The sequence below is a fragment of the Diabrotica undecimpunctata genome, chromosome 1 (genome assembly GCF_040954645.1).
Source record: "Diabrotica undecimpunctata isolate CICGRU chromosome 1, icDiaUnde3, whole genome shotgun sequence".
NCBI classification, from domain to species: Eukaryota; Metazoa; Arthropoda; class Insecta; order Coleoptera; family Chrysomelidae; genus Diabrotica; species Diabrotica undecimpunctata.
In genome coordinates, this window is record NC_092803.1 from 45,560,819 (window position 1) to 45,574,634 (window position 13,816).

The 13,816-nt window shown below is 35.6% G+C and overlaps 1 protein-coding gene across 1 annotated transcript in view; it reads left to right on the forward strand.

The window, feature by feature from the left end:
- Positions 1–13,816, forward strand: part of LOC140442939 (venom carboxylesterase-6-like) — a 36,214-nt gene that overhangs the window by 14,267 nt on the left and 8,131 nt on the right. The gene's annotated exons all lie outside the window — the stretch shown is intronic.

The window sequence follows — 13,816 nt, forward strand, 5'->3', positions numbered from 1 at the left end:
TATTATTGAATTTTAATTTGGGAGTATTTTTTAGAGCTAATAAGGTTATTTTAAAATAATTGGCATTTTGACTCTTTTATACCGTTGAAGCAAACCACTAATTCTTAGCGCTGAATTATATAACTGGATGAGTTATATAATGCAGCATTTAAAAAAGCTTCCCTTTCTTGGCAGTTTTTTCAAATAATTATTTATTATTATAATCTTAACTACATTGTCTACGGTTTTGTTTGGTGTATGCAAAAACGTACGTCTTATTCTTGTTACTTTTAGTCAAAGAATCATATTTAATCCAAAGGAGGAGATTACATTGCAGTGGATAGTTTACATTATCACCTTTCTTTCAAAGAGTCTACTGAGTTGCTGAGTTGCTTACGATATTTTACTTGAATATTAAGTTACAGTTTTGTCTATTGAGAGTTTTGGGTAATCTGAGTAGCTTTATACCCGATGTAGCTAAACACAAGGTCGGAAAAAAGGGGACTGATTGAGGAGTAACATCTCTATAAAAACCAGGGTTCAACTGGCCCGGCTGAGAGAATATAACCCTTTAAGGGCCCCTTGTTTATAGTTACAGACGAATACCACAATCGTGATTAAGGCGGATGAGACAAAAACTTTTGAAACGTCGAACTCGGCGAAAGATGAAGCGTATTGGCGTAATATAAAACCAGATTAACTGGAAATGTGGATTATGGATTAATGTGGAAGAGGTAGGACTTCTAAGATGTAGAGAAATTGGCCTACCTAAGAGAGGAACACTCTGAAATCAAATCTTGGTCCTCCAAGTTGGGGGTTCAGTGATTAGGCTAACTGCACAATACTAGATATGTTGAAACTGTATCGGAATAAGATGGATATGCGGAAATAAAAAAAAAATGATAAAAAGGATAATAAATTTATACATATGGAATGTACAAGAATTATCTCGTAAACTGAATGAGGTTATGTATAAGGAATAAAACTTAGTGCAGATATCATTGAAATCAAAAAGGAAGGACACTGATCCGAGAACTTAGGAAGATATGACCATTTATATAGCGGAGTCTCAAAAAGAAAAAGAGCGGAACAGGGAGTATATATCTTAATCAAAAGAAATCTAGGGAAATATATTATGATCTTGAAACTAACGAATTATCAAAATAAATCTAAATTTATACGGCTATAAAGTAACGGTTTTTAACGATTCACTTTACATGACAAAGCAGAATTCTTTGAACACTTAATAAAGAAATAACAAAGAGAGAAAATACTATACTACATTCAAAACCAAGATCAGCTCTAGTTCACAGACCCATCAATGGGCGTGTCGGGACGTAGCAGATTGTCATTGGTTAGAAATTAATTTATAACCAATATTAAGCTGCGACGTCACGACACACCCATCGATGGCTGTGAACTTGAACTTATCTTGGTTTTAAATGTAGTAAAGAGAACTAATAATATTAGGGGATTTAAATAGTCAAACTGGAAAGAAACAGAGGTACAACGTAGTAGTTTTTTTTGCCAAAATACCACCAATGATAACAGGAAGAGACTAACTACAGTTTGTGAACAAAACGAATTAAACATTTTTAACTGATTTTTTTACGAAGTCTAAAGTCAATAATATATTATATATGGATATTAAGGCAAAAAATAAACCTCAAATTCCAAGATATTAAAGTTTTTAGAAGAGCATGTTGTGGCAGTGATTATTTTACCCTATGATCCAAATACCATTTTCCGGAAGAAGAGGTTACACCGATGAAGCAAAAGAGAAAGAGAAAAAAATATAAAAAACAGAAAAAAAAGAGGTACAATTTACAAAGCATCGACCAATTGTGTAACTACTATACAAATCTAGAAACAACAATCAACTCAAAGATAGTGATTTCAAAGATTTCAACAATGTTAAAGAATACTATAAATTGATTAAATTACGCATCCATGAATCAGCAAAAGAAGCTTTGGGACAATACGAAAAAAGGCACACCAGAGCAAAATTATATTGCTGGGATGACAAAATAGAAAAGAGCATTCAAAAGAAGAGGACAAAAAACCAACCAATCCCAAGTTCTCAGAAAGACAAAGATAAAGTAGAATATAAAAAAGCACAGACCAGAACACAAAGAAAGATTTGCCAGTAAAAGAGAGGAAGAGAATCATGAATGTGTTGCTTGTGTGAGTCCATTTCAAATAGGTAAAAAAATAAAATAAGACTTACTCACAATCAATTTAATTTTACTACCAAAACGACCGGTTTCGCATACTACAGTTTGCTATGCATCTTCAGGTCTAACGGTACCAGGTAAATTAAATAATGCCGGTACAAGAATTATTAATTAGTGATTTGGAAAACATAGTTCAAACTATCCTGGATTGCTGGTGATGGGTGATCATCGGTTTTATTGCAACTGTTTGATACTTAGCGGGGAAGTTCTTGAGGGGAGAGATATTAACAAATGAAATAGGTAGTAGATATTGCGTAGTTGTTTGTTAAAAGAAAGTGATGTTTTATATTATTTAAATTATTTAAAAGTTATTTACATTTCAGAATGACGGTATTAGATTTTTGTTTTGATACAGTGCAGCAACAACCGCTGATACGTATTTCGACCTTCTTAGGTCTCTTCAGAACGGTATAGTTACTGCTCTGAACCAAAACAAAAATCTCTCCCGTCCTAGACAATAGTTATTAAAATAACTATATACGGACGTAACTACGCCATCTAAAAACAAAAAGAGAAATCAAACGATTTCTACTTAGCGAAACCGAATTCAAATCTTAACCACTGTGTTTCCTAAAATTTGCGAAACAAACAGCTGGATAAATTACTCGGCAAGGGAATCTAAAATTGCATTCCACAAGCCGTTCATCCTAGTCAAAATTCGTAGTGAATTCAGTTTCTCGTACTTCCAACGAAGTAAATAACAAAACAGAATGACGGTATTAGATTTTTGTTTTGATACAGTGCAGCAACAACCGCTGATACGTATTTCGACCTTCTTAGGTCTCTTCAGAACGGTATAGTTACTGCTCTGAACCAAAACAAAAATCTCTCCCGTCCTAGACAATAGTTATTAAAATAACTATATACGGACGTAACTACGCCATCTAAAAACAAAAAGAGAAATCAAACGATTTCTACTTAGCGAAACCGAATTCAAATCTTAACCACTGTGTTTCCTAAAATTTGCGAAACAAACAGCTGGATAAATTACTCGGCAAGGGAATCTAAAATTGCATTCCACAAGCCGTTCATCCTAGTCAAAATTCGTGGTGAATTTAGTTTCTCGTACTTCCAACGAAGTAAATAACAAAACAGAATGACGGTATTAGATTTTTGTTTTGATACAGTGCAGCAACAACCGCTGATACGTATTTCGACCTTCTTAGGTCTCTTCAGATCGGTATAGTTATTGCTCTGAACCAAAACAAAAATCTCTCCCGTCCTAGACAATAGTTATTAAAATAACTATATACGGACGTAACTACGCCATCTAAAAACAAAAAGAGAAATCAAACGATTTCTACTTAGCGAAACCGAATTCAAATCTTAACCACTGTGTTTCCTAAAATTTGCGAAACAAACAGCTGGATAAATTACGCGGCAAGGGAATCTAAAATTGCATTCCACAAGCTGTTCATCCTAGTCAAAATTCCTAGTGAATTTAGTTTCTCGTACTTCCAACGAAGTAAATAACAAAACAGAATGACGGTATTAGATTTTTGTTTTGATACAGTGCAGCAACAACCGCTGATACGTATTTCGACCTTCTTAGGTCTCTTCAGAACGGTATAGTTACTGCTCTGAACCAAAACAAAAATCTCTCCCGTCCTAGACAATAGTTATTAAAATAACTATATACGGACGTAACTACGCCATCTAAAAACAAAAAGAGAAATCAAACGATTTCTACTTAGCGAAACCGAATTCAAATCTTAACCACTGTGTTTCCTAAAATTTGCGAAACAAACAGCTGGATAAATTACTCGGCAAGGGAATCTAAAATTGCATTCCACAAGCCGTTCATCCTAGTCAAAATTCGTGGTGAATTTAGTTTCTCGTACTTCCAACGAAGTAAATAACAAAACAGAATGACGGTATTAGATTTTTGTTTTGATACAGTGCAGCAACAACCGCTGATACGTATTTCGACCTTCTTAGGTCTCTTCAGATCGGTATAGTTATTGCTCTGAACCAAAACAAAAATCTCTCCCGTCCTAGACAATAGTTATTAAAATAACTATATACGGACGTAACTACGCCATCTAAAAACAAAAAGAGAAATCAAACGATTTCTACTTAGCGAAACCGAATTCAAATCTTAACCACTGTGTTTCCTAAAATTTGCGAAACAAACAGCTGGATAAATTACGCGGCAAGGGAATCTAAAATTGCATTCCACAAGCCGTTCATCCTAGTCAAAATTCCTAGTGAATTTAGTTTCTCGTACTTCCAACGAAGTAAATAACAAAACAGAATGACGGTATTAGATTTTTGTTTTGATACAGTGCAGCAACAACCGCTGATACGTATTTCGACCTTCTTAGGTCTCTTCAGAACGGTATAGTTACTGCTCTGAACCAAAACAAAAATCTCTCCCGTCCTAGACAATAGTTATTAAAATAACTATATACGGACGTAACTACGCCATCTAAAAACAAAAAGAGAAATCAAACGATTTCTACTTAGCGAAACCGAATTCAAATCTTAACCACTGTGTTTCCTAAAATTTGCGAAACAAACAGCTGGATAAATTACGCGGCAAGGGAATCTAAAATTGCATTCCACAAGCCGTTCATCCTAGTCAAAATTCCTAGTGAATTTAGTTTCTCGTACTTCCAACGAAGTAAATAACAAAACAGAATGACGGTATTAGATTTTTGTTTTGATACAGTGCAGCAACAACCGCTGATACGTATTTCGACCTTCTTAGGTCTCTTCAGAACGGTATAGTTACTGCTCTGAACCAAAACAAAAATCTCTCCCGTCCTAGACAATAGTTATTAAAATAACTATATACGGACGTAACTACGCCATCTAAAAACAAAAAGAGAAATCAAACGATTTCTACTTAGCGAAACCGAATTCAAATCATAACCACTGTGTTTCCTAAAATTTGCGAAACAAACAGCTGGATAAATTACTCGGCAAGGGAATCTAAAATTGCATTCCACAAGCCGTTCATCCTAGTCAAAATTCGTAGTGAATTCAGTTTCTCGTACTTCCAACGAAGTAAATAACAAAACAGAATGACGGTATTAGATTTTTGTTTTGATACAGTGCAGCAACAACCGCTGATACGTATTTCGACCTTCTTAGGTCTCTTCAGAACGGTATAGTTACTGCTCTGAACCAAAACAAAAATCTCTCCCGTCCTAGACAATAGTTATTAAAATAACTATATACGGACGTAACTACGCCATCTAAAAACAAAAAGAGAAATCAAACGATTTCTACTTAGCCAAACCGAATTCAAATCTTAACCACTGTGTTTCCTAAAATTTGCGAAACAAACAGCTGGATAAATTACTCGGCAAGGGAATCTAAAATTGCATTCCACAAGCCGTTCATCCTAGTCAAAATTCGTAGTGAATTCAGTTTCTCGTACTTCCAACGAAGTAAATAACAAAACAGAATGACGGTATTAGATTTTTGTTTTGATACAGTGCAGCAACAACCGCTGATACGTATTTCGACCTTCTTAGGTCTCTTCAGAACGGTATAGTTACTGCTCTGAACCAAAACAAAAATCTCTCCCGTTCTAAAAAATAGTTATTAAAATAACTATATACGGACGTAACTACGCCATCTAAAAACAAAAAGAGAAATCAAACGATTTCTACTTAGCGAAACCGAATTCAAATCTTAACCACTGTGTTTCCTAAAATTTGCGAAACAAACAGCTGGATAAATTACTCGGCAAGGGAATCTAAAATTGCATTCCACAAGCCGTTCATCCTAGTCAAAATTCGTAGTGAATTCAGTTTCTCGTACTTCCAACGAAGTAAATAACAAAACAGAATGACGGTATTAGATTTTTGTTTTGATACAGTGCAGCAACAACCGCTGATACGTATTTCGACCTTCTTAGGTCTCTTCAGAACGGTATAGTTACTGCTCTGAACCAAAACAAAAATCTCTCCCGTTCTAAAAAATAGTTATTAAAATAACTATATACGGACGTAACTACGCCATCTAAAAACAAAAAGAGAAATCAAACGATTTCTACTTAGCGAAACCGAATTCAAATCTTAACCACTGTGTTTCCTAAAATTTGCGAAACAAACAGCTGGATAAATTACTCGGCAAGGGAATCTAAAATTGCATTCCACAAGCCGTTCATCCTAGTCAAAATTCGTAGTGAATTCAGTTTCTCGTACTTCCAACGAAGTAAATAACAAAACAGAATGACGGTATTAGATTTTTGTTTTGATACAGTGCAGCAACAACCGCTGATACGTATTTCGACCTTCTTAGGTCTCTTCACCGCTGTGGCCGGTCTCCGCTTTCGTGGAGGAGGAGCTCCGAACTGAGTATGGGCTCTTCTGTACTTCACGGAAGACAGACTGGGCGGGGGATATCCTCAACCTCGACACGGCACGTCCCATATGGCTGATAGGGAAAGTTCCTGCAGATATACAGGACAGGTACGAATAAGGCATTGCCAAATAAGTACCCGCGGATCAACTGAGGATATGATATTAGGCAGCAGTAATGTCATTACTGGATTAAGGCTGTGGGAAGTAAAAAATCCTGTAGGCTTAATTCCAGATACTCACAGGCGACACTCACATTATGAGTTAAGCGGCTGTGATACTGCGATCTTAGGGCACTCTTTTGTCCTGGAGTTTGAGAAATCGGCTTCAAAGGCGGAGGAACTAAGACTTTTAGTGAACGGCATAAGGATGCAGAAGGCAAGGAGAAACCACTGCATTAAAGACTTCTTGTAAGTATCTCTAGTACAATTATCATGGTGATAAAAAACTTTAAGATTCCGACTACTGATCATGAAAATCGGAATTCAAGATCCGGCAGGGAAGGTAAATCTAGCTCAAACCGTGAGGCCTTCCAGGTCGTTATCAAGAGAAATCCTCACGAACCAAACTACATTCTAGATGATGGATCTCTAAGAGTATTGCGAACAGCCATAAAGATAGGTACATGGAACGTTAGAACAATGTACGAGGCGGGAAAAATCTACAATGCCATTCAAGAAATGGAAAGACTCTCGATTAATATTATGGGAATAAGCGAAATGCGCTGGACAAATACGGGATACCGAGTTATCAAAGATCACAAAATATTCTACTCAGGAAATCTTAAGAACGAACATATAAATGGAGTGGGCCTAATTATGAATAATAAAATCGCCAACTGTGTCAGTCACTTCGTACCTTTATCAGAAAGGATGCTCTTAGTTCAGCTAAACACAACTCCCATAAAAACAAACATTATTCAAGTATACGCTCCTACAGCGGACGCCCCAGAAGAAATCATAGAAGAATTTTACAATGACCTTACTAATATTGTCAAAAGGATTCGGAAAAACGAAATAACACTAATAATGGGAGACTTTAATGCCAAAGTTGGCAAAGGACAAAGTGGAAATTTAGTGGGATCCTTTGGTCTAGGGGAACGTAATGAACGCGGAGACCGTTTGATTGAATTTGCAACTGAAGAACAGCTCGTAGTGACAAACACCTTTTATGATCTTCCTCCAAGACGACTATATACGTGGAAATCTCCCCAGGATACTCCAGATCACACAGTACGAAATCAAATAGACTATATTCTTATTAACAAACGATTTAGAAACTCTATAACATCTGTTAAGGCGTACCCGGGATCCGACATAAATTCGGACCACAATCCACTTATCGCCAAAATGAAACTTAGTTTAAAGAAAGTTCAAAGACCAAAAATTATGAAGTACGATATTAACCAACTGAAAAATAAAACAGTAAAGGAAAAGGTACAAAAACGCCTAAAAGAAAAAACGTGGGCTCGTACAGAAAAACCAAGGGGGCATATAGAAACAGATAACACAGATGTAGAACTAGAAAATTTGCACAAAGTAAGTCAAGAAATAACAGAGAAATACTTAAAACCTGAAAGAACAAATAAAAAGGAATGGATGACGGAGGAGATTCTATGTATGATGGAAGACAGAAGAAACGCTAAAGATAATAAGAATTACTACAACAACATAAATAACGAAATAAAAAGGGCTATTAAAATAGCAAAAGAAAATTGGTTTAGCTCGAAGTGTACAGAGATAGAGTCATTACAACAAAAACATGATTCATTTAACCTCCATAAAAAGATTAAAGAAGCGGCAGGCTTATATAAATACAAGAACACTGGATTCCTGACAGATAATCAGGGAAACATAGTACTGGAAATAGAGCATAAAAGAGATATTTGGATTAAATACGTAGAAAAAACTTTTGAAGATATACGAAGTAACACTGGTATTACAACAAACACCAATTGCGAATCTGGACCAGCATTTACAGTCGAAGAAGTAAAATATGCCATCAAAAGCACCAAAGATGGTAAAGCAGTAGGCCCTGATAATTTTCACTCAGAATTCTTAAAACTTATGGACTATGATGGCATAAAATGGTTGACAAATATATTTAACAGTATATATGATACAGGCGTGGTTCCCCAAGAGTGGTTAGTGTCAACTTTTATAAATCTTCCAAAAAAACCCAATGCGAGAAAGTGCAAAGACTATAGAATTATAAGCCTTATGAGCCATTTACTTAAAACATTTCTAAAGGTCATTCACAAAAGAATATATACAAAATGTGAGGAACAACTAACAAGAACACAATTCGGATTTCGTGATGCTCTGGGAACACGGGAGGCCCTTTTTGCTGTACAGGTGCTATTTCAGAGATGCAGGGATGTGAATTGTGACATATACGTATGCTTTATAGATTACCAGAAGGCATTTGACAGAGTAAAACATGACAAATTAATGACTCTAATGCAAGAAATTGGAATTGACAACAAAGATCTTAGAATTATCAGAAACATTTACTACAATCAAACGGCCAAAATTAAAATAGAAGACCAGTTAACTGATAAAATTGCAATAGAACGTGGAGTACGACAGGGCTGTATTTTGTCTCCATTGTTGTTCAACATTTATTCTGAATGGGTATTTAAGGAAGCTTTAGACGGTTGTGCGAAAGGAATGCTAATAAACGGTGAATGGTTGAATAACATTAGATATGCAGATAACACTATAGTTTTTGCCGATAATCTGAATGACTTACAGATATTAACAAATCGCATAACAGAAGTCAGCAACAGATACGGACTAGCTCTTAACATAAAGAAAACCAAATTTATGACAATTAGTAAAAAACCAATACTAAACGCTCAACTTACAATCAACCAACAGAATATCGAAAGAGTCGAGCAATATACATATCTAGGCACCAATTTAAATAGCCAATGGGACCACTCAACAGAAATTAAACAGCGAATAATAAAAGCAAAAGCAGCATTCGTTAGAATGAGAACCATTTTCAACAGTCGAGACATATCATTAAAAACAAAATGCCGTCTATTGAACTGCTACATATTCACAGTTCTGCTCTACGGAATGGAAGCATGGACACTGACTGTTGCATCTATGAATCGGCTCGAAGCTTTCGAAATGTGGTGTTATAGGCGCATCTTACGTGTATCCTGGGTTGACAGAGTTACTAATGTGGAGGTCCTGCGTAGAATGGGGAAAGAATGTGAAATTCTCATGACCGTCAAAACTAAAAAGTTGGAATATCTAGGACATGTAATGAGAAATCCAGAACGTTACGGCCTTCTCCAGCTGATTCTCCAAGGGAAAGTAAATGGTAAGAGGGGACCGGGAAGAAGACGCATTTCCTGGCTCCAAAATTTACGAAAGTGGTATAACACGACTACCACTGAACTGTTCCGCGCTGCAATAAATAAAGTAAAGATAGCCGTGATGATCGCCAACATCCGGAACGGATAGGCACTTTAAGAAGAAGAAGAGGTCTCTTCAGAACGGTATATATATATATATATATATATATATATATATATATATATATATATATATATATATGTATATAGTTATTTTAATAACTATTGTCTAGGACGGGAGAGATTTTTGTTTTGGTTCAGAGCAGTAACTATACTGTTCTGAAGAGACCTAAGAAGGTCGAAATACGTATCAGCGGTTGTTGCTGCACTGTATCAAAACAAAAATCTAATACCGTCATTTTGTTTTGTTATTTACTTCGTTGGAAGTACGAGAAACTGAATTCACTACGAATTTTGACTAAGATAAACGGCTTGTGGAATGCAATTTTAGATTCCCTTGCCGAGTAATTTATCCAGCTGTTTGTTTCGCAAATTTTAGGAAACACAGTGGTTAAGATTTGAATTCGGTTTCGCTAAGTAGAAATCGTTTGATTTCTCTTTTTGTTTTATTTACATTTATTCCATAGGTATATTTTAGAAATGTGTGTTATTTATTGAATTATTTATTAAAAGGGTAGTTATACGACAATGAATGAAGGTAGATGTATAATTTGTGGGTGTGCAATTACTCCAACTTTTAATTATCAAATTGTGATAAAATGATGTTGGTTTTTGTTTTGGCAGAAAATTGTGATGTCAAATATATTAAAATTATAACATAACGGACAATCAAAGAAAGACACTTAGGGACTAACAGAACACAATCAAAAAGACAAAACAGACATTAATTTCAAAAAAGGGGAGCACTTAGTGGTACTACATCACTTACTAGAAGAGGAACTGGCAAGAGATTGAACTATGTTTTCCAAATCACTAAATAATAATTCTTGTACCGGCATCATTTAATTTACCTGGTACCGTTAAACCTGAAGATGCATAGCAGACTGTAGTATGCGAAACCGGTCGTTCTTGGTTTCGTTTGGAAATGGTTTAATTAGTTTCTAGACCATTTCGTTTGAAAATAGTCTAGAAACTAATTAAAACATTTTGATGCAATATTAAACAAGAAGTAATATTACCAATAAGAGCACAGAAGTGGGATGAGTATTTCAAGGAGCTTTTATAAACAGAGCATAGTATCTCAAAATAGTCAAAAGCAGAAATATGATAACGGCAGGATCGCCTCTGAGAATTGCTAGAAGAGAACCGGTATCTGAAGAATGGAAACTATGTATAATTTCGACAATCCATAACAAAGGCAGCAGCAATGACTGAGATAACTACCAGGGTATCTCGGTTGTTTAACTCAATTAGCAGATTATATGGAAAGATCCTTAAAAATATGGTTGAAGGGGAGTATAAAAATATAGATGCTGAAGAACAGACACGCTTTAGACATACGACAGACCACTTTTCTGTGCAACTAAAGTAGTTAACAAGGAGACAGAATTTAATCAAGTTCATTTTCTCTGTGTGTTCTGCACCAAAAACTGTGTAAGGTACTTAAAGAAACCAATATAAATATTGAAATAATTAAAGCAATTAAAAATTAACATCTCACAGATTTCTCATATTCTTCACAGTTACAAAAACGTTAAAGCAAGACTGCTGCCTGTCTCTCAGACTTTTTAAAATATACCTAACGAGTGTTGGTACAAGAACATGATGATCTTGAATATATGACACAAAAACTTATACATGAACATAAAGACTGGTTTTTAGAAGTGAATTTGGAGAAAGTAGCTAGAAGATGGACAGTTAATTAAACAATGTGAAAAATATGGTTTGCAAATTACAAACAACGGTACATTAGTCAAAAATAATACACATGAATGTTCAGGGCAGAAGAGCTAACAACTAAATAGTATTCTATGGGACCAAATATTATCCAAGGACACCAAAAGAAGAATTTACATCACCACAATTAAAAGCATAGTTTCATACCGAGCGGAATTGTAGCAAATAAAAAATACAACAGAGAAAATACTTATCACTTACTTATATCAAAATTCCAAAATACATTGTCCACTACACAAAACATCCAAATGACAAGGCACACGGTGGCACAGCTATTATTATCAAATCTAATATAAAACACCATGAGTTAAATAAGCTCAGTGAAAAGTACCTGCAATCAACTAGCATTGTCATTGAAGACTGGCTAGGCAACCTTACCTTATCTGCGGTCTACTGTCCTCCTGGTCAACCAATCAACGAAAACAACTTTAGCACCTATTTCAGTTCTCTTGGACACAAATTCATAGCAGGAGGAGACTTTAACTGTAAACATCATCACTGGGGCTCTAGGGTAATTACAACAAGGGGTAGACAACTACTGAAGTCAATAACAGGAAACAACCTACAACACATATCTACAGAAGAACCAACTTATTGGCCTACAGATCCAAATAAAACACCAGATCTCTTAGACTGCTGTGTGATTAAAGGTATCTCTCTTAACTATTTAGCAATAGAATCATGCTGGGACCTCTCTTCAGATCATTCTCCCATTCTAATTGACCTAGACTCCAAAATCATACTCAGAAATAAGCCTCCAGTCCTAACCAATAATCAAACAAATTGGAAAATATTCCGAAGCGCACTAGCAGAACAAATACCAACGAACTTGCCACTTAAAACAGAATTACAAATTGAAAATGCGGTACAACAACTTACTACCTCCATACAAAAGGCAGGTTGGATTTCTACTCCTGAACAAACAACATGGAAGGAAAGCATAAACTGTTCGCAAAGTGCAAAAAACCTGATCGATGAGAAAAGAAAACTTAGGAAAAAGTGGCAAAACACACACGCTCCTATTGACAAACAAAATTTAAACAGAATTACCAGAAAACTTAAAAATCTATTAAAAGAAGAGAAAAACAGGGGTATCCAAACTTACTTAGAAAATTTGACTCCGTCCAAAGACACCAATTATTCTCTATGGAAGGCGACGAGAAAGGTAAAAGGTCCACAAGACGCCATACCTCCTCTAAAAAATGTCAAAGATAAATGGGCAAGAACAGACACAGAAAAATCTGAGACATTCGCTGAACATCTTTCTACAGTATTTAGTCCATTTAACAGAGTAGTACCATTAGAACAAGAAGAACCATTTAATTCTTTTCTTGAGGCTCCATACCAAATGGATCTAACAATCACCAAGTTTAATATTAAAGAAGTAAAACAGATAATAAAGAATGAGATACAACCCAATAAGGCTCCGGGACTCGACCTCATAACGGGTAAGATCCTCCAGGAACTAACCAATGACTGTTACAGAATAATCACTATGATCTTCAATGCTATGCTTAGTCTGCATTACTTCCCTCTGCAATGGAAAGTGGCACAGATTATACTCATTCAAAAACCTGGTAAAGATCCAAAAGATGTCAACTCATACCGACCGATTAGTCTACTCCCAGTCATCTCTAAGGTCTTCGAAAAACTTCTACTACGAAAAATCAAACCAATATTGGACGAAAAGTGTCTCATACCTGACCATCAATTCGGTTTTCGTAACCAACATGGTACAATAGAACAAGTTCACAGACTATACACAACAATAAGAAGTAGTCTCGAGAACAAGCAATATTGTACTGCAGCCTTTTTAGACGCCTCTCAAGCTTTTGACAAGGTGTGGCATACAGGACTTCTGTACAAATTAAAGAAAAATTTACCTTACCCTTACTTTAAACTGCTCCAATCATACCTTACAGAAAGGAGATATCTGGTAAAATATAGTGAAGCCTATACAAAACTCTACCCCATCCTATCTGGTGTACCTCAGGGTAGTGTGCTCGGACCGATTCTGTACCTGATATATACGACTGACTTGCCAATAAGCAATAACCTAACGCTTG